Below are 23,142 nucleotides of genomic sequence, written 5' to 3'. Positions count from 1 at the left end.
TTTAGTGTTAACTGCTTATATTTAACAGTCTGGGTTATATGACCTTTTCAGGTTTAATTTACTTTGTTTTATACCTGTAATCTGTAGGTCTAAGGATTCTCATTCCATTATATTGTGTTATGGATCATTGTAGTGGTTAAGTAACTTTATATTCTTTACCTGTAAACATAGTGTACAAGTACTTGTCATTGACAATGTAAAAATTGACACACACTACATCCATGTGAAATTGTCACAGTTGGATCCATGGTGTAAGAAATAAATAAATAAAATCTTAACCATGTAAATAAAAAGCTAAACACACTTAAGTACGCAGTGAGACTCCTCGCACAAAATACAAGCCGTGCATTTGTGATCACAATGTACCATGGCAGTATTCAGTCACTTCTGATGTATGGCATTATCTTTTGGGGGAATTCCTTAGGTACAAACAAAACATTTAGGCTACAGAAAAAGATTGTTAGAATAATAAACCATGCTAAGTACAGAGACTCCTGTAGACCAATACTTAAAAATCTCACTATACTGCCTCTTCCTTGCTTATATATGTATGAAATATTAAATTTCACAAAAGGAAGTATTTTAAAAGATGGAAATATCTTTAAGTATAACTGTGATTACCACTTTCATGATACTAGGCAGAAGCATTACTTGCTTGTCAATGCAGTAAGTACAAACATTTGTAAGTGAGGGGTGTATCATACTGGCATAATGCTGTACAATCACATGCCACCCTATTTGAAACAGATGCAAAATTTACAAAAGTTAAAAGTGAAACTGGAAGAGTTCCTGCTTGACCACTGCTTCTATTCTGTTTCCGAGTTTTTAGAGTACCAGAAAAGTGTAGTGTAACTGCTCAAATATTCTTAATAAGTCTATCATTTTATTTCATTATATTAAATTTGTCATCAATATTCAACATGAATAATTTTTAATTATTTATCCTTTCAAAATAACAATGTGTATGATATTGTATATACTGTACCAACCTGACTTGACCTACATCGTTTGTGCAAAATATGTACCTAAACACGATTTACAGGTCCAATAAGGAAATACAAATAAAGAAATACGAATGTGTGGTGTGGAATCATGTGCAACCTAATAATTCGTCCATTTTTCTTCAATAGTCAACAATTACTGCAGATGTTTACCTCGACCTTCTGACCGAATATGTAGCACCAAAACTGATTGACTTACAACCAACTATCATTTTCCAGCAAGATGGTGCACCACCACATTGGGGACCGCATGTTCATCGGTTCCTGAATGAAACATTTCCAGGCAAATGGATTGCGAGGGATGAGCCAATTCCTTGGCCACCACATTCGCCACATATCACTCCCTTGGATTTTTTATGGGGGTATGTAAAAGATATCGTGTATCAAACACAGATATGGGACATTGCTGACTTGAAGCAAAGGGTTTGTAATGCCATTGCCACCCTTGATGCTGCTATGCTACAGAGAACATAGCAAGAAATCGAGTACTGTCTTGATGTGCTTCGTGCAACTAAAGGCGCCCCTATAGAGGTCTATTAAACACTGTCATAAAACTTTCATAAACACTGATTACAATAAAAGAAATGTTGTTAAAATACAATAATAAAATTTTGAAGTTGTAAAGGGATTTTATGGACACCCTGTACAAGAGGAATGCTGCTATTTTCTTTAATCTGAAGGATCAAAATGCAAGATGGTCCACACGCAACGATCTGTCTGCCCAGATGTCTGTACATGCAAAAGATCGCTGCAAATGTGGTGTGTTCACACGACACAAACCCCAATCTACTACTCGCCCGCCATCTGTCGGTGTAGAAAAGAAATATCAGTGGCAAGCGACTATGCTCCCCGAAAACTTCAAAAATTTAATTCAGTTATTTTGAAATATAGAAATGGAGGAAGTTCTGTTGTGGTCTGTGTTCGCAACTTGTGTTGCAAAAAACATTCAGACCAACTGCAGGAAACAGAGAAAGCGGTCAAAATGGTGTAGACAGTGGCTGCTAAAGCGAAAGCAGTTTTCTCACGTAAATTTACGGCGAGAGTTGCAGGGCGAACCTGTTTTGTTTTACATTACCTCGTGTTCCATTTCCTCGCACATTGACACTCCAATTTCATCTTCAATTGTACTCCTGCTTGGTCTTGGCGTTTCTTGATCACTAAGAAAGCCAAGAAGATCAAAATACCATAACGTTGGCTGGTATACTTGATCTACACCTACACCAGATCTTCTAGATTTCTGAACTTTGGATAACTCTTTTCGGTTAACAGTTCGCTGACAGACTTAATTTACTTGACTTGCCTTCATGAAATCATCCTTCAGGACAGCGTAAATAGCTTCACATGTGTTGGGTATTATTTCACTCAACACTTGTTTCGATATTGCAGTTGAAAATTCCAAATCCTTGTAGTTCCTTCCAGTTGCTAGGAATCTTAATGTTACCGCCAGCCGTTCATGAGGAGAAATTGCCCTTCTCATACAAGTATTTTTTTCTCATAATATGAGGGGCTACAAGCTTTAAGAGATAATTATAAGTTTCGACATCCATCCGCAAATAATTTCGCCAGTTCGCAACGAATTTTTTAAATTACTGTTTCTCTGTTTGCCGAGGCGTCAACTGCCCGCAATTTTTCAATTAGAGTATTATATGCTGCTGTCTTTTTGTCTCGGTCACTATATTCTTCACTTTTAATCTTCCACAAACATGGGTGGTTTCTATATATTTCAATGAATTCACTTACAAACTCTCGAGAACACTGACGATTATCAGCCAATTTAATGTCCTGTGCGCACAAATACAAACAGTAGACTGAGCAAACAGCTGTTTCGCGCTAGATTTGCGGCGATCTGCTGTCCACACGCTCCAACTTGTTTGCGCAGATGAGATTTGAACCCACAGATTTGAGAGGTTTCGCTCAAACTTCCAACTCCAACTTCCAGGTTTGCACACACCTCAGATTGGTGCAAATCTTCTGTCCACACGCAACGATCTGTCTGCGTTGATGTGATGTGCACAGACATTTGCGCAGACATATCGTTGCGCGTGGACGGGCCTTTAGAGTTTGACCTAAAGTTATCTGAAATAGTAGAAAATTATCCTCAATTACATGATCATGTATCCTTACGTAATATTGCATGGCAGAATATCAAAGGCTAGCCAAAAGATTTCATTATTAATAATGTACACTCTTTGACATAAAACTCGACCGGCGGCCTGCCGCTGCAGAAGCAAAGTCCGCGCCGATCACGACATGGGACAAATAAACTGACAAACTCGCTAATTCTCTATGTCCGGCTATCTGCACAATCTGGCAACACTGTAGACTGCAGGAAGTCTTGTCCCATGCAAGAGAAACAGTATTCTGTTTACGTCCGTGGTGTAGCGGTAGCATGCATTGTTTGTGTCTACAATGTCTGTGAATCGAGACCAGCTGGCGCCAAATATTTTGATAGCCTCTTCTGTCTGAATGCTGAAGACTTGAATGTAATGGTAGCACAGATTCAATCTATTCCACTTTCTGACACACCGATAACAAAATTTTATCCAGTAACGATTTTGCGACAGATTTCTTCCAGACTGCCCTCCTCTGGATGCCATATGCGGCAGAGCTCCAGGACCCATTTGCTGCCTACCGGCAGTGGCCGTGGCGAAAGCAGCGGCGCTGCACTGCCCCGTTCTTTATCTAAAGCGCCTGCTACCGCTCATTGCGTTTGATAATTTAAAACGCTTTATTATTAATAAATGTTGCTCCACAGAAAATTTCTACGATTTCCTTTCACGTTCGAAAGCAACGGAGACAGACGCCCTGATCAGTAGATGGGTACTGTATTACATTAACCGGCAAGAGCTGAGTATGGCTCGAAATTAATTTTATAGATTGGGACGAAATTAAACCACCTCATTACATTCGATGAATTTATAAATGCTTCATACCTCGTTTCTTTTCCTTTCAAAGTCAGTTATTTGTACAACTTTTGGCCAATATTCGGATGTGTTCGTTAAGCCAGAGTGAGTGTCTGTGGTGTAAAGTGTATTACAGTTTTTGTTTCATTCCTTATGGAAAGTCTATGCGATAAACTGTGTGAATACCTTGCAATGCATGCTCTGTAGCAGTGCAGGAACACTCCACATTTGGAGTTCCATGTATGGATTCATGAAGTATTTAACGTTGATCGGAAGTGATAGTTAAGGTCATCAGATTTCAACCAGAAAACGTTATCGTTTTTGAGGTTTCAGAGAACGGAAAGGAATTGCCAATGCCAGGGTCAGAAAACATCTACAGTTAAATGGTATTGCAAAAATTTAGAAAAGAGAAACTTTATTAATCAACGTGTTCACTTCATAAACAACCTCCTGAAACATTAGACCTATATATAACTAACAAAGGTGAAATTCGTATCGTCGACAGTCGGTTTGAATCTTTTCAGAACCTAGTTTACAATGAAGCACCTTGGCATTTGCAATTCGGACATCCATGATATTAACATATTTTTTGCAATTTTGTATAATAATTTGCAATTTTGTATTTGCAATGTGTAGCTGGAGTAATCCCAAACAAATGCCGGCCATGATGTCTCATGTGACACCCAGTGTTGACGAAAAGCGTCGGTTTGTTTCCGTTACCAACTAAATGACTTTGGTTTAGTTTTACGTTTCCATTCGACAAAGCGGTCCCAAACTGGTCTAGTGCGATATTCATTTTATCGCTATACATTAACAGGCTCAGTAAAACTCAAACAATAAGTAGCACTTTAGTAGCGAATGAGTAGTGTTGCTGCACGGCCGTAGCAGGCAGAGCGGGACTGTCACCGCTGGCGTAATCGTATTTCAACCTTTTTTCGTGTTCGTGTTAACACATATCGATAAAACGATAACGGCGGTACGCTAATTCTAGACCGCCTGTAAAATTCCACTTTAAAAATCATTTTGTTTGTAATGGGAAGCAAATCGACGCTTTCTGTCAACAGTGGGTGCCGCATGAAAGACTTGCTTGGAATGACTCCACTTAAACATTGCAAAAAGCGATGCTACAAATATCTGCCAAAACACAAAAGAATATACGGTCTAACGACTCCTTTGCGAGACATCACTATGTACTATATCAAGAAAAAATGTCGCACTTGGCGATCGACATGCAATCCCTCATGCCAGTTCAAGACAATACCCAGTGCCGCTAGTGCCGCTAATAGGTTTAATAGAAACGCAGTTTAAAAAACGATGTTGTGACAAGACTCTAACTGCATGCAGTATGGCCAAGAACAGGTCGCATGAACTCTGTGCTGTGTTAGGGTTGTCCCAGTAGCTCAGTGGGACGTGGTAATTCCCTGGGGAAAGGGTATGCAGACTCGTCAATGTTCCAGTCACCTTCGCACCACACATTTTTTTTTTTCAGTTGAAGCATCAAATTGTATTCGATTTGCATCTGCACAATGCGGTACCTTGTACATTTCTTTTGTTAATGTCGTCTGACACAATCCTAATTTTCTTGCTAGACACTGTCAAATCTATCCACATCAGTTGTTCGTTTACATACCTTATTGCAACTACGCTGGGTTCCATTTCTTTACATCAGGAAAGAAATGAAACCCATCGTAGTTGCAATAAGGTATGTAAACGAACGACTGATGTGGATAGATTTGACAGTGTCTAGCAAGAAAATTAGGATTGTGTCAGTATATTCGCATTGTGAAGGGACAGATCAAGATAAGATAAATAGTTTTATTCTTTGATGACACTGATCATTATTTAATCTGCAGTGAAATTGGGATTGTGAGGCCGAAAGTGCAGGAGGTCAGGTCCATATGTAGGAGGATAAGAGTGGAGAAACTTCAGGATAAGGAAATCAGGCACAAGTACATAACAGCGATCTCAGAAAGGTACCAGTTAGTGGAATGTAGTCAATTACAGTCATTGGAAAAGGAATGGACAAGGTACAGGGAAACAGTACTAGAAGTGGCTAAAGAATATCTTGGAACAGTAGTGTGTAAAAGTAGGATGAAGCAAACAGCTTGGTGGAATGACACAATCAAGGCAGCCTGTAAAAGGAAAAAGAAGGCGTATCAAAAATGACTACATACTAGAACTCAGGTAGACAGAGAAAGTTATGTTGAAGAAAGAAACAAAGCCGAACAGATAATTGCAGCATCCAAGAAGAAATCTTGGGAAGACTTTGGAAACAGGTTGGAGACTATGGGTCAAGCTGCTGGAAAACCATTCTGGAGTGTAATTAGCAGTCTTAGAAAGGGAGGTAAGAAGGAAATGACAAGTCTTTGGATAGGTCAGGAAAACTGCTGGTGAATCCTGTGGATGCCTTGGGCAGATGGAGGGAATATTTTGAAGAGTTGCTCAATGTAGGTGAAAATACGATCAGTAATGTTTCAGATTTCGAGGTAGAATGGGATAGGAATGATGATGGAAATAGGATCACATTTCAGGAAGTGGAGAAAATGGTCAATAGATTGCAGTGCAATAAAGCAGCTGGGGTGGATGAAATTAAGTCGGAACTCATCAAATACAGTGGAATGTCAGGTCTTAAATGGCTACACAGGATAATTGAAATGGCGTGGGAGTCGGGACAGGTTCCATCAGACTGGACAAAAGCAGTAATCACACCAATCTTTAAACATGGAAACAGAAAAGATTGTAACAACTACAGAGGTATCTCTTTAATCAGCGTTGTGGGTAAAATCTTCTCAGGTATTGTTGAAAGGAAAGTGCGAGTATTATTTGAGGACCAATTGGATGAAAATCAGTGTGGGTTTAGGCCTCTTAGAGGTTGTCAGGACCAGATCTTTAGCTTACGGCAAATAATGGAAAAGTGTTATGAGTGGAACAGGGAATTGTATCTGTGCTTTATAGATCTAGAAAAGGCATATGACCGGGTTCCTAGGAGGAAGTTATTGTCTGTTCTACGGGATTATGGAATAGGAGGCAAACTTTTGCAAGCAATTAAAGGTCTTTACATGGATAGTCAGTCAGCAGTCAGAGATGACGGTAAATTGAGTTCTTGGTTCAGAGTAGTTTCAGGGGTAAGACAAGGCTGCAACCTGTCTCCACTGTTGTTCATATTATTTATGGATCATATGTTGAAAACAATAGACTGGCTGGGTGAGATTAAGATATGTGAACACAAAATAAGCAGTCGTACATATGCGGATGACTTAGTTGTGATGGCAGATTCGATTGAAAGTTTGCAAAGTAATATTTCAGAGCTAGATCAGAAATGTAAGGACTATGGTATGAAGATTAGCATCTCCAAAACGAAAGTAATGTCAGTGGGAAAGAAATATAAACGGATAGAGTGCCAAACAGGAGGAACAAAGTCAGAACAGGTGGACGGTTTCAAGTACTTAGGACGCATATTCTCACAGGATGGCAACATAGTGAAAGAACTGGTAGCGGGGTGTAGCAAAGCTAATGCAGTGAGCGCTCAGCTACGATCTACTCTCTTCTGCAAGAAGGAAGTCGGTACCAAGACTAAGTTATCTGTGCGCCGTTCAATCTTTCGACCAACTTTGTTGTATGGGAGCGAAAGCTGGGTGGATTCAGGTTACCTTATCAACAAGGTTGAGGTTACGGATATGAAAGTAGCTAGGATGATTGCAGGTACTAGTAGATGGGAAAAATGGCAGGAGGGTGTCCACAATGAGGAAATCAAAGAAAAACTGGGAATGAACTCTATAGATGTAGCAGTCAGGGCGAACAGGCTTAAATGGTGGGGTCATGTTACACGCATGGGAGAAGCAAGGTTACCCAAGAGACTCATGGGTTCAGCAGTAGAGGGTAGGAGGAGTCGGGGCAGACCAAGGAGAAGGTACCTGGATTCGGTTAAGAATGATTTTGAAGTAATAGGTTTAACATCAGAAGAGGCACCAATGTTAGCACTGAATAGGGGATCATGGACGAATATTATAAGTGGGCTATGCTCCAGACTGAACGCTGAAAGGCATAATCAGTCTTAAATGATGATGATGATGATGAATGTTGTCTTCATATAAATATTAAGACATAACATGAACTTCTTACAGTCGCCAAACTTTGTTTCGTCCATTACATAAATAAAACCAATAGAAAATAGTAGTGGATAAGGTAACATCCTCTGTATGAGGTAGCACAAACACAACAGATAAGCTATACTAGATATCACATTATGCTACACACGACAGTTCCATTCTGAACTTGTGACGTCCTGGCTTTCCTTCAATGAACCGATATTTTCACGTACACGCATTGTTTACTTTAGAGAAGATGTTCAAAGCGACCACCCTGCGTCTGCAAACACTTCGCCACTAACTGGATCATACTTTGCTGGACCCTACGGAACACAATTGCATTTACTATTGTCAAAGCGGCATGCATGCAAGCTATTATGTCGTGTACATCTATGGGTGGAGTAATGTAAACTTCTTCCTTTAAGGCATTCTTCACATTTCGTATAAGGAATTTTTACTAGCAGTTTGCAACTCCATTAATTAAAATGGAAAATAGAAGGTTGAGTTCAGCAGCTTTCGCCGAGATTGAACTGCCATCACATATAACACTAGCATCGCAACGCATAAGGGACCACTGAACTAACGACACACTGGCAGCAACAAGCGGTCTGTAGTCATTGCCTGAGCCTCAAAACGTAATATTAAACACAAAATGGTTCAAATGGCTCTGAGCACTATGGGACTTAACTTCTAAGGTCATCAGTCCCCTAGAACTTAGAACTACTTAAACCTAACTAACATAAGGACATCACACACATCCATGCCCGAGACAGGATTCGAACCTGCGACCGTAGCGGTCGCGCGGTTCCAGATTGTAGCGCCTAGAACCGCTCGGCCACTCCGGCCGGCCATTAAACACACAAACATGTGTTACTTATGTGAAGAACACCGTTCTTGGAGTCCAGAAATCAAATATACTTTCTAAGTGCCTCATCTCACAGAGCATATCGTATGAGTCTTCGATGTGAAAAACGAGTGCCAAGTGAATTTAGCGAGGTAATGCCGGGCTACTCCCGGAAGTAAATGCACTATCAGAGTGTTGACAAATACTTGCTACGACGCTGCCAATTCTCAGCGCTCTTACGAGGCAGCTTTTTAGCGAAGTGCTTGTCGTGATTGTCCGATGCGGTTCTTCAGAGGGGAGACGCGCGCGCACGTTTGGTTTCTATGCAGCGTTCTCCCCTGATAGTTCCTGACGTCGCCTTGTAGGCGCAAATCATATAGACCATTGTTTCAAAAAAGGATGATCCTACCACTCCCTTGTATATATATACTTGAAAATATAATGTATTTAAGGCAAAACGTACATACTAAAAGACCACTCATCACTCAAAATCACACAATACACAGCTATGATACAAGACAAAAATTGGATGTACATGTTCAAAGCGCCAACACAAAGTTATTTCAAAACGGCCTTATCCATCCTAGTATCAAACTATACAATGCCTTACCAGATACCATTAAACACATACAAAACATTGGTCACTTCAAATTTAAACTGAAGTTGTACTTGGTTGATCACTGCTTTTATACAGTAAATAAATACCTAACAAAAGTAAATTTTTCTATGTTAACCCAATGTAGTCTCATTCAGAAGAACATTTGTATTTTATTTCTCTGTATATAGCGTAACAACATTTATTTAAGTATTCATCATTAATTGATATATTAATGTATGTTATTATGTACAAAGGTATATTATATGTGAAACTGTTAATATTAACATAAAAATCCAAATATCTCTTGCACATTGTGCAGCTATAGATGAAAATGGATCAATAAATCAATCAAAACTCATTTACTTCGGCAACTTGTGATCAACACTACAGGAGAAGAGAGATACAAAAAGCTGACATGGGAGGACAGATATGCTGGCACAACTCTGCAACTATTCCTGTTGATTTAACACAGTGTTACCAGATAAACTGGAGCTGTGGAATCGAAAATTAAGTGCGGACTTTGCCACAGTAGCAGAGAGCTGCTAATTTCGGATCATGACCGTGGATTACCCTTGGGTCAGTTGCTGGTTAGAGTGTTGCAGCTATAAATGGAAGGCTTTGTTTGATAGTCTTGTGCTGATGCTGCCTGAATAAATTATGCCAGTGGATAAAAAACGGTTTAGTTTTGTGACCTAACCCTGGAAGGGGGGGGGGGGGGCACAGCGGTCTGCTTCATGAATTCCAAGCAACAAAAACACAAAAAACAACGCAGGAAAGGTTCGAGAAACTACTTTCATGCAGAGACATGCATTTGGAATCTGTTCATCGTTTATGGGCCAAACAAGAGGGTAACATTATAGAAACAATGATCAGGCTACTTAGTATATCTAGAGCACACAGATTTCAAAGAGGAAAACGTATGAAAACGCAGACTTCCTCGTTATCCATATGTGCGGTATAAAGTAACATTCCGCTTTACCTCTTCTTAAATCTCATATGAAATGAATACCACGAGGAATCGAATATTTGTTGACTGCGTCTCTTCTTTCTTCCATCACTACCAACATATTTTTTCACTCTCGCGGTAATCATGACTTTCTATATCTACGCTGCAAAAGATTGCACGTGGACACATTCGACATCGAGGTACAAAGCGTTTGATATCTGACATTATATTCAGTTCAAATAAGCTTTCGATGTATTTTTACTTCGTTTGTATTTTGAGATGATTATGAACGTTATGGAAAAAGATCTCACATGCTTTATGCTGAATGAGCAACACTGAGTCATCAGTTTTGCTTTCCCTATGTTGAAATGATATAATGTCTGTGTCAACAGCCTTCTTCCACGCCTGAAGCTGAAACTTGTATCATTCTGGATTAATGATAATTGAATGCCTCAAATGTGTACATAGCCTACAAGGCGACGTCAGAAACTATCAGGGGAGAACGCCGCATAGAAACCAAACGTGCGCGCGCGTCTCCCCTCTGAAGAACCGTATCGGACAATCACGACAAGCATTTCGGTGAAGAGCTGCCTCGTAAGAGCGCCGAGAATTGGCAGCGTAGTACCAAGTATTTGTCAACACTGTGATAGTGCATTTACTTCCGGGTGTTGCCCGGTATTACTTCGCTAAATTCACTTGGCATTCGTTTTTCACATCGAAGACTCATGCGATATAATCCTCTGTAAGATGAGACACTTAGAAAGTATATTTGATATCTGGACTCCAAGAAAGGCGTTCTTCACATAAGTAACACCTGTTTGTGTATTTAATGTTGCGTTTTGAGGCTCAGGCAAAATCACAATAACAACAGACCCCTTATTGCTGCCAGTGTGTCGTTAGCTCAGTGGTTCCCTTATGCGTTGCGATGCTGGTGCTGTATGTGATGGCAGTTCCAATCTCGGTGAAAACCGCTGAACTGAACCTTTTCTTTCCATTTTACTTAATGGAGCTGCAAACCGCTAGTAAAACTTCCGTATTTCGAAATCTGAAGAATGTATTTACACATAAATCTTCGTGCAATTTCGACTTAGTAAATCGTGTTAGATCATGGATGTCTGCTTTGCAAATGCCAAGGTGCTTCACTGTAAAATAGTTTCTGAAAAGATTCAAACCGACTATCAACGATACGAATTTGAGCTTTGTTCGTCATATAGGTCTAACATGTCAGGAGGTTGTTTATGAAGTGAACATGTTGATTCATTTAGTTCCTCTCTTCTATATTTTTGCAATACCATTTCACTATAGACGTTTTCTGACACTGGCGTTAGCAATTCCATTCCGTACTCTGAAACCTCAAAAACGATAACTTTTTTTGGTTTAAATCTGATGACCTTAACTATCACTTCCGATCAACGTTAAATACTTCATGAATCCATACATGGAACTCCAAATGTGCAGTGTTCCTGCACTGCTACAGAGCATGCATTGCAAGGTATTCATAGTTTATCGCATAGACTTACCATAAGGAATGAAACAAAAACTGTAATACACTTTACACCACAGACGCTCACTCTGGCTTGACGAACACGTCCGAATATTTGTCAAACGTTGCACAAATAACTGACTTTGAAAGGAAAAGAAACGAGGTATGAAGCATTTATAAATTTATCAAATGTAATGAGGTGGTTTAATTTCGTCCCATTCTATAAAATTAATTTCGGGCCATACTCAGCTCTTGCCGATAATTGTAATACAGTACCCATCTACTGATCAGGGCGTCTGTCGCCGTTGCTTTCGAGCGTGAATGGAAACCGTAGAAATTTTCTGTGGAGCAATATTTAATAATAATAAAGCGTATTAGATTATCAAAAGCGATGACCGGTAGCAGGCGCTTTAGATAAAGAACGGGGGAGTGCAATGCCGCTGCTTTCGCCACGGCCGCTGCCGGTAGCCAGCAAAGTCCTAGAAATCTGCCGCAAAATGGTTAGTGGATACAATTTTGTTATCGGTGTATCAGCAAGTGAAATAGATTGAATCTGCGCTACCATTACATTCGCGTCTTCAGCAATCAGACAGAAGACCGGCCGCCAGTCGAGTCGAGTATGCATGATGACGTGTAATGATTTAAAAAATCCTTCTTTTAAAGCACACCAACCACTATATAATAAATTGTCTTTTGTTCTTTTTAGTAAGTACTTTAAAGAGAACTGGAAAAATATAAGAAGGTGTTAACATTAAAAATAAAAAAGCAGCACTTCATTCGTTAGCTTCTGAGGCTAAAAAAGTTGGAAAATTCTACTTGGCTTCATATCACCAGTTTTTGGACAACTTTTTAAGATCATGATAATCAAAGAGCGACATTGTCATTGAATAATCAAGAGCTGAAGAACTAGATAACAGCTTTTCAAGTGATGCAGACCGTCATGAACTGAAAATTCCTGTTCTTCCTTATCATGACCCTGTTCTACTTGCCACCAAATACTTCATATATATTACCTGCAGTGTCTGTAATTGGTAAATTGAATGACAACAAGAAAAGGAAAGCACAAATAAACATACAAGGTATTAATGAAAGTGCATGCAGTGCTCCTGGTTAATTTTCCTGCTATAATGGTTAACTTATAATGAATTTTCATTAAATGTTGTTCTTGCTGACCCATTTTTGGTAAGTAGTTGACCAAGGGTGAAGCTAAACACTGTTGAGACTACCAAATAACAAGTGAGCCCGTATGTACATCAGCACAAATAAAAAATAGAATAAAAGTGAGAAAAGCATTGTTCATAGGGCTTCTTAATGCATGGTTTGATTTCAGATTGTTGACTGTGTCACTGCCCAGGAGCCAACCAATGCATCCATCATCCTAAATAAATTGCCACAAATTCAATAATGCAGGCAGGAATTTGGAGATTTGTGGTATAATAATGTTTACTCCTCACATTGTTTTAATTTTTTCACAAGCTTAAATTTTAAAAAAATCCAAGAAAAATAGTTAAAGATGCAAACCAAAAACTGACTATTGTATCTCAACAGCTAACCCATTAATGCCTCATGTTACCATATGGCAATGCTGCACACAACTCTACTAAATATTTTTCTGTGTATTCAAATTTCAAGCTAAAGTGGTGGGAAGCATTTTCTTCAATGCAGAGAGAAATGTGGAACTCAACAATATGGTCATTATTGGTTTCTGTCCATCCATTGTTATGCTATTATCAAATAACAAGACTGCTAGCAGATACTGAAAGAAACATCAGTGTGCACTTCAAGTAAGCTTAATTTGAGCGTATAAAATTGTTTTTTTAGACATATTATGTATTGGTGTTACAGATACATTGCTGAATGTGGTGATATGGTATTTAGTAATCTGAGTACATAATGACCAGCATGCCATAGTTTGAACACTGCTGTTGCCATAAGGCAACACTAGGCATTTGCACTACCTTTATTATTTTTCATTGTTCCTTTTATATTTTAGGCCAGACTTTTCACTTGATGAAGCCTTAGAAACATTACTAGATGAGGATATGACTGGAGATATTTTCATGGAGCCTCCAGACATCAATGTAGAAACATGAGGATTCACTATATGAGAATGAGGGTGAGTGAGTATGTTATTTCCCATATAATTCACGATTTTGCGATTAACATTTTATATCTCACTTACCAGTTTTGACTGTATCATTACAGATTTCTTGATAATTTACCAGCTCAGCAGTTAAGGATTAATGCAGAAGTCAGAGTTCCCAATAATGAAAGACTGGCCATCGATTATGCCACAGCCACTTCATTGGCAGGACCTTCACCTTTGCCTGATCCAGCTCCACATTCTATTCTACCTTCAACCAATGATGGTACTTACCAACCCCTTCATTGTCAAAGATAGCGAAATGAAGCAATGAAAGAGAAGCAGGTCCTCTGCAGTGGATAAATGGAACAGATGTTGACATTGAATCCTATACTTCATTTCCTGAAGCTGATTATTCTACATATAACAGTGTGTCTGCTTTGGAGATTTTTGAAAGGTTTATACTTAAGGAGGTAATTGAGCATTTGGTTGATAAAACAATATGTTATGCATTAGTTATTAACTGTCCACAGCCAAATATAACAGTTGATGAGATTAAATGCTTCACTGGGATTTTGTTTGTTAGTGGGTACAATATTTTGCTTTCTAAAAAACATTACTGGGATAGTAACGATGGGACGAGGAACTGAGCTATGTGTAACTCCAACGAGGCAGGATAGATTGCTACAAATCTGTCCATTTTTGCACTATGCTAATTACACCAAAATTGACCCTAACGATAAGGCTTGGAAAATCCATCCAGTTATGAAAATGCTAAAGAAGTGGTGTAAAGATAATTTTGTACTTGATGAGCATCTGGTACATGACAAATGCACGGTTAAATATTTTCACTCCCACGGTTGCAAGCAGTTTGTTAGGAGGTAAGGCAATATGATTTGGGTACAAAATATGGAGGCTCAGCACTAAGAATGGCTGTTCAGTCAATTTTAAACTTTACTAGGAGAAAGTCCAAAAGCAAACACGAAGTATGGAAAAGCATTTGGTAAGGCAGTGAGCCCCTTACTGGAATTACTTGATGAAATTCCAGAAGAGAAGAGGGAGTTACATTATACAGTTTTCATGCATAATCTATATATGGATCTGCACTTTTTCATTTATAAAATTCCTGGGTGTATGCAGTTGAAACACAATTCCAAAAACCTGCACACTTCAAAGTAAAGGTTATTTTTTCAAGAAAAATTGTTGGTACTATGAAACAGTAATTGACAGAAATGCTGGACTGCTGTATGTTAATTGAAGGGACAATGTGGTAGTCACAATACTCTCCTCTTCATGAGCCAGTCAATCTGTTGGTATGGTTAAGTGATTTTTTTCAGAAAGCAAAGGGGAATATGGCAATCCTGAGGCCTCAAGTAAGTGCAAAGTATAACATGCACATGAGATGAACAAAATGGACAAGAATCTATGATGCTACAGAATTGGAATTTGTAACAAGAAATGATGTAGGCCCCTGTTGACATGGATTCTTCGTGTAGCTATGCAGAACTGTTAGATTCTGTATAATAAATGTGGCAGACCAAAAATTTCTCAACTACAATTCAGGAGGGAAACAGCAAATGTGCTGTTATGTAGGTCCCAAGTCCTTCCAAAGGAGCTGGAAGAATATCTGCATCAAAGGCTTCAACAGTTAACCATATGTCCGATTCCTTAAGGTTCGACCAGACTGATCATTTTATTCAACACACAGAAGAGATGAAACAGAAAAGGAGTGCTGGAAATAGCTGTACGTTGATAGTGAGAACAATGTGCTCAAACTGCAAAGTAGGATTATGCAGTGAGTGTTTCATCCTGTTTCATTCCCACTAGATATATGGCATGCTCTTCATCTAATAATCCATCTACTCTATACATATGTGCTTGGTAATTACTTTCACATGGCATTTCATTTATTTAATTAGCCTTAATAAATAATAAATCAAAAATACATAAAAAATTGCAAAAAAATAAATAAATTCTGGTGCTAATGGGTTAATATCAAAGTAAAGAAAAACAACATATTAAAGCAGCATGCAATACTATAATTGAAACTATTCAAACCACAAAGAATAGACAACCCCACAAACCAAAGTAATAACTTATGCAAAAACTTAAGTGATGCAAAAATCTTATGCCATAACTTTATATTGCTTTTATATCATTTGCATAATCATCAGCTGACATTTCTCAATTACCAGAAGGATCCTGGAGCACCAAAAGAAGTTTGATGTGTGGTCAAATCAAAAACACTCATCCAACAACAGTATACAATAATTCTCATTTCAGCTCATCTCCTTTGCATATTCAAATTAACATTTTCAGTTATCATTTTCCAACTCCCACATTCAAACAAAAATACATATAGTTACGCCATCCAAAATTCTTACATCTAACAATTCCACATTAAATAGACCCACTAAATATACATCCCCATGGTAAAATTACCTCTCCATAATTTTAAAATAAAGGTACCATATACTATAAACTGACCCCCACAAAAATTAACCTAACACACACAAGAATATGAACCACAAAACTCTGAACCTATGTATAAGAAAATTATTCACTTCATATACATTAATTCACCACACTGTAAGCCTCTGATGTTGGTATATTTTGTTTTCACTCACTGTTTCTTCAAAACCTTACCTCTAAACACACATGTATAATAATATTCAAAAAATTAAAGCAAACTATAAACTAACTCTTCAGATACTGTATGTACTGGTGTACATTGCAGACTGCTTTTAACCAATTCCTTCTTTCACTATCTCCTCTTCACTCATCACTTTCATGCATAAGCTGGCCACCAAGTTATTCTCGGTTAAATCACCCTTAAACTCAACTTTCTTCCTGACACGTCCACCATTTATCTGATCAAATTAGGTACCACAAAAAAAGTTTGATTTAATAATTCTCCATCAATGCTTACACTTAAACTACTTTCTTTCTTACTGGTTTAGTGTAATACCCAGTGGCAATTTTTATTCTTCTTTGGTGACTCAAAATTTAACTGTACTCTTAATAATGCGCTCATGAAAATTCTCTACTATCCAGTCTCGCATATTTCTCCCACTTTAATACTTATTATAGGCTGAAATTTTTTGTTAAAGTTATTTCTTAATTCAATCTTGGTTGAAAGACCTTCCTAAACCTTATGTACGCAGTCTTTTGTCATAGCACATATGTAATTTACACTAAATAGTTCTATCTCATCACCTCCTGCAAATATTAAATTAAAGGCCTCTTTAAATTCTAAATTTACTTCACTTAATCTCCCCAACTCTCTGGCAAAACTATACTTTTCTTTCTCTCATGGTCCTGCTATAAATTGTTGGTAAAATTTTGCATATCATATCCAGTCTTGTGACTCCACAATACGTTCATATATCACCATCCATCCAGTACGTACTTCACTACTATCCCCCCCCACCGCTCCCTCATATACTGTACATCATTATATATAAAGAAGGTTTGATCATCATCCTCATCATCATTATCATCCCCATGCTACCCTTCCACATCATAAATACATACTCCCGCACCCCATAATTTAAAATCTTTGTCCTCGTTAAATACTTGTTTAGAAACTTCCTTGTATTCACAATTCTCTTCACTTAGTTCCCTGCTCTGCCCAGCATTTTCATGTTTACTAAGGTTCCAACCATCAGGTGCCCACACTTGACACTACTTGGCCCTAGCTATCCAATCACTAGAATCAAAATCAGCTTCCTCCTTAGTCCCCCCAAGGTTCAACAAACATAGGTGCCTGTTCCATTTTTTCATTCATATTATTTGCAACAAAAAATTTACATAATTAGGATTAATGGTATTACTCATAGCTTCTAACCTAAAAACATGATTATCTGCAGCTATATTCTGCATATTACAAAAATCATCACCAACACCAAAAGATATTTTGTAAGGTACACATGCCATACTGTGGGGTAATCAGTATGGTTGAGAATGAATACACTTCATACACTGTGACCGCAGTGTAGGCACTTTTATTGCTTCAAGATGGCCAATTTTGACAGTCTTATGCTGCCATCATCTGATCTACGGGGAAAACAAAGATAATAAGGGGAGTGTAGGTAGGCTACAATTTATATGGCAGATATATGAAACTTATTGTTTACAATATGTGTTTTGCAAAATTTCAAACAGAAAATAGAAGGTAGTCAAGAATCATTTTAAATCAAATAATTTTTGCTGGTTTGCAAAGTTTAATATTGAACCTGAACTTGTAAAACTGTTTTGTAAATTTACATAGGCATCATGTGCCAAGCTAAATGCAGTTCGAGATGTAGAAAGCTCCACATCATATAGAGAGTGAAGCTGTAACAAATTCTGCTGTGCCTGCTGTATTATATGCAGGACTTGGCTCCTGCATATTCGGTCACCACACTTGTGGATATGCTGTGCTCCTTAGGCCGAGCACTTCCCAGCAAGTTGTTTGTCAAAAGAGAATGAGATCCCATTAAAATGAATAAAGATACTACAAACTTTTTTGAAAGGATGTACAGAGTGTACATGAAGTCCGGGAACACTTTCAATTATTTATTGCACAAGAACTAAACATTGTACAGATATCATACATATTGCATTTTGAAGAGAAACTCTGAAAGTTTTTTTTTTACAAACATTCGATATGCGAACCATGCGTGACCCGGCAGACATCAGTACAGTAATCAAATTCTTGCCATACCCATCCCAGCATGGCATCGTTGACTGTGGCAGTCGCTTCCCATATTCTCTCCTGGGGCTCTGCTACATCACGTGGTAGAGGCGGTACATACACCAGATCTTTAATGTGTCCCTATCGAAAAAAGTCACACAGAGTGAGATCTGGTAATCAGGAAGGCCATTTCATGAAACAGCTGTCCCCTGCTGTTGCATGGCCAATCTATCGATGTGGCAGCTCTGTGTTCAGGTACCCATGAACGTCACGATGAAAATGAGGTGGAGCCCCATACTGCTGAAAGATGAATGGAGAGTCCAATTGAATCTGAGGCATCAGCCATTGCTGCAACATGTCCAAGTAGGAATATCCAGTGACAGTGCTCTCGGCGAAGAAGAATGGCCCGTACAGTTTACGACGTGACAAGGCACAAAAAACATTTACCTTTGGAGAATCACACTCAAATTCAATGCATTTGTGTGGATGCTTTGTACCCCAGATTCGTCAGTTACGCCTGTTCACTTTACCATTAGTGTGAAAAGTGGCTTCATTGCTAAAAATTAAGTGATCAACAATGCCATCCCCATCCTCACTCAATTGTTGTAACTGTGAACAAAACTCAAAACGCTTGTCTTTGTCATCATCATTGAGCTTCTGCACGAGCTCCAATTTGAATGGTTTCATAGACAGCTTCTGTCACAGGACTTTCCACACTGTCAATGGAGCCATTTTGAGTTCACGCAATGCATGACGCACTGATTTCTTTGGACTCCTTATGAATGTCTCTCGTTCATGCTCCACATTAACTTCACTCACACTGGGATGTCTGCTTCTCTTTGCTGGGCACAAGCAACCTGTCGTAATGAATTTGTTGTGCCTGTGGTTAATGGCCTTCCTTGTTGGTGGCTTCTTACCATACTTAGTTCTAACATTACCATACTTAGTTCTAAACATCCGTTGAACAGCTGTAGCACATTCGTTTTTGTCGAACTCCAACACACAGAAAGCTCGCTCTGCACCTGAACTCACCATGTTTGCGACACTGTGTCAGTATGCATGAAAAAAAACTTTCAGGGTTTCTCTTCAAAATGACATACATATGATATCTATACAATGTTTGGTTCTAGTGCAATAAATAATTGGAAGTGTTCCCAGACTTTATGTACACCCTGTATTTTGTGATGAGTTCATTTAAAAGAAAATCCTTTTTAATGTGGTGGTGACAGGATTTTGTATGAACACTTTTGTTGATTACAATTTTGTGTTTGACCTTTTTTTCCTTCAATAACTCACTCAGAAAAAGTTTTATTAGGCTATTTCTCAGACATAATGAGCAGGCTTCACATACATCCAGGATTAGCCCAGACAGTCCTGGTTTCTTAATGCTGTCCATGATAATATCCAGGGTGTGAATTCTATGACTTACAACATTTAAAAACGTTTTTGACCCATATCTTCGACAATGAATTTTTAAACATTATCTTACAGTTCTCCATCTGTCAGTCGACCTCGGAGAAGTGCTGACATCACTGAAGAGGTGTGGCTACCGATTCTGCCGCTGTCAGTCATTTGGCCACACAGCTGGGGCAATGTGCTTACATTGTTTTTGTGTATCAAATAACTCATCTACATGTTTTTCATCATTTTATCTCTATCAATCCTTTGTCTAATTGTTGGAAATGTCCAAAAATAGTGTTTCTTGAATGTTAACCTACAACAACAACAAATGCTTTAAAGTGTGTAATGACAGCATTGTTGAAATTGTTTGTTGCACACTATGTGCAGAAGAATTTAGAGACCATGTGAAAACACCTAACATACTAATGCTATTAATGCTACTGCCTCACCATATATGAGATCCCATTTATAGATTTTTTTTTTTTTTTACACAAGATGGGAATAACAGTGACCTATAGTGTGCTGCTACAGAGGCTACATTTTCATGCAACACAGCTAGAAACTAACTCAGTGTCAAAACATTAGAATACACGTCTAAAATGCTTAAAAAAGTTATATGACCCAAAATTTTTATCTGCTAGAACCAAAACCAAGACAGTTATTGTTAGCATTATTTCACGATTATGAAATGTTGCATTCTCTAGAACACATTAATTCTGCAATAGTAATGACAGATACCTCAAACAGAAGTGAAGTAAACTTGTTCCCATTGTCGTAAGATCTTTTGGACTGGAGGAGAGAATTCAAATGAAACTTTTAAATTTCAGTAATGTGTCAGGTGAATCTGCTCAAATTTACTCAGTATCTTTTGCAGTCTGCGAAAAAATACTAAACTGTTATACCGCCCATAACAATTATAGGACACCTGGTCTGCAGGAAGGGATAGACTTTCAGTATCTTCTGTAAAACATCGGCTAAATATTAAAATTAAATCAGAATTTTCTTGTGAATTTTGCAGTGTAATAAAACAGACAAACCATTTGTGAAAAAAAGTTTTGTACAGTGAAAAATAAAACTGAATAATTAGAGTTCAAAGTTTCAGTGAACTGTTGAGATTTGAGTAATTTAAAAAATATATCTTGCGTTAAACCCGAAAAATATGCTAATATACCGTATGTCTGTGTTGGTCTCTATAAACATATGGTAAACCTAATAATGAGTCACCTTAGATGTTTAAACTTGCAGCCCATTTACTTACATAAGTATTCTAATGATATTTTTATAGAAATCATTTATACACGAAAGCAAAGTATTGTGCATTGAAGCACTATTCAGTCTACTAATTTTTCTAGGAATATTGCATGACATGAAATTATAACTATTTTTCCATGCATAAAAGACAATCCTTTACTGAAAGACATGGTTGAGAAATGTTGTAATACTACGAGGGCTATCCACAAAGTACATTACGTTTTGGAATTAAAAGTAAATAAAGTAGCCACACTTAAATACTACTTTTCTACATAGTTGCCATTTAAATTAAGGCACTTATCGTAGCGATGGACGAGCTTGGAAATTCCTTCGTCATAAGATTCGGCCGCCTGGTTACCTCTTCTTGAAGCTGTGCGTCGTCATCAAAACGCTGCATAGCCAACCACTTCTTCATTGCTGGCAATAAGTGGAAGTCGCTCGGTGCCAGGTCAGGACTGTATGGTGGATGAGGAAACAGCTCCCACATAAAAGAATCGAGAACTTCACGAGTGGCGTTTGCCGTTTGGGCCCGGGCGTTATCGTGAATCAGCAAGATCTTTGAGCCCAACTTTCCCCTGCGCTTGTTTTGTATTGCTCTTCTGAGGTTGTGCAGAGTTTGGCAATTCCTTTGAGAGTTTATTGTAGTGCCTCTTTCCAAGAAATCCATGAAAATCACACCTTTTCTGTCGCAAAAGATGAGGTAACCACGTGGTTGAAGACGCAGGCGGCCGAATTTTACGACGAAGGAATTTCCAAGCTCGTCCATCGCTATGATAAGTGCCTTAATTTAAATGGCAACTATGTAGAAAAGTAGAATTTAAGTGTGGCTTTCATCTGTATATAATAAAAATTTCCAATACTTTATTTATTTTTAATTCCAAAACGTAATGTACTTTGTGGATAGCCCTCGTATTTTGGGATGTTGTTGTTGTGGTGGTCTACAGTCCACAGACAGGTTTGATGGAGCTCTCCATGTTACTCTGTCCTGTGCAAGCTTCTTCATCTCCCAGTACCTACTGCAACCTACATCCTTCTGAATCTGCTTAGTGTATTCATTTCTTGGTCTCCCTCTACAATTTTTACCCTCCAATACTAAATTGGTGATCCCTTGATGCCTCAGAACATGTCCTACCAACTGATCGCTTCTTCTAGTCAAGTTGTGCCACTAATTTCTCTTCTCGCCCACTGTATTCAGTACGTCCTCATTAGTTATGTGATCTAACCATCTAATCTTCGGCATTCTTCTGTAGCACCACATTTCGAAAGCTTCTATTCTCATCTTGTCCAAACTATTTATCGTCCATGTTTCACTTCCATACATGGCTACACTCCATACAAATACTTTCAGAAACGACTTCCTGACACTTAAATCTATACTCGATGTTAACAAATTTCTCTTCTTCAGAAATGCTTTCCTTGCCATTGCCAGTCTACATTTTATATCCTCTCTACTTTGACCATCATCAGTTACTTTGTTCCCAAAATAGCAAAACTCATCTACTACTTTAAGCGTCTCATTTCCTAATCTAATTCCTGCAGCATCACCTGATTTAATTCGACTACATTCCATTATCCTTGTTTTGCTTTTGTCAATGTTTATCTAATATCCTCCTTTCAAGACACTGTCCATTCCGTTCCACTGCTCTTCCAAGTCCTTTGCTGTCTCTGACAGAATTACAACGTCATCGGCGATCCTTAAAGTTTTTGTTTCTTCTCCATGGATTTTAATACCTACTCCGAATTTTTCTTTTGTTTCCCTTACTGCTTGCTCAATATACAGATTGAATTACATTGTGGATAGGCTACAACCCTGTCTCACTCCCTTCACAACCACTGCCTCCTCTTCATGCCCCTCAACTCTTACAACTG

The 23,142-nt window shown here is 38.4% G+C and overlaps 1 long non-coding RNA gene across 3 annotated transcripts; it reads left to right on the top strand.

Annotated features, from left to right (window-relative positions):
• The first annotated feature begins 12,295 nt into the window (after window positions 1-12,295).
• LOC126234681 (uncharacterized) lies at window positions 12,296-21,054 on the top strand. Of its 3 annotated transcripts, XR_007544762.1 has the most exons (4): window positions 13,220-13,294; window positions 13,496-13,647; window positions 13,857-13,979; window positions 20,113-21,054. It is a non-coding gene; the product is annotated as an uncharacterized LOC126234681 (long non-coding RNA). The 3 variants fall into 3 exon arrangements; XR_007544764.1 differs by lacking the exons at window positions 13,220-13,294; window positions 13,496-13,647 and adding an exon at window positions 12,296-12,363; XR_007544763.1 differs by lacking the exon at window positions 20,113-21,054 and adding an exon at window positions 14,069-14,423 and having other exon boundaries at window positions 13,214-13,647.
• The last annotated feature ends 2,088 nt before the right edge of the window (window positions 21,055-23,142 follow it).

Source organism: Schistocerca nitens, chromosome 2 (assembly GCF_023898315.1).
Source record: "Schistocerca nitens isolate TAMUIC-IGC-003100 chromosome 2, iqSchNite1.1, whole genome shotgun sequence".
Lineage (NCBI taxonomy): Eukaryota > Metazoa > Arthropoda > Insecta > Orthoptera > Acrididae > Schistocerca > Schistocerca nitens.
Note: the sequence above shows the minus strand (reverse complement) of the source record. Positions and strands in the feature narration are given on the sequence as shown.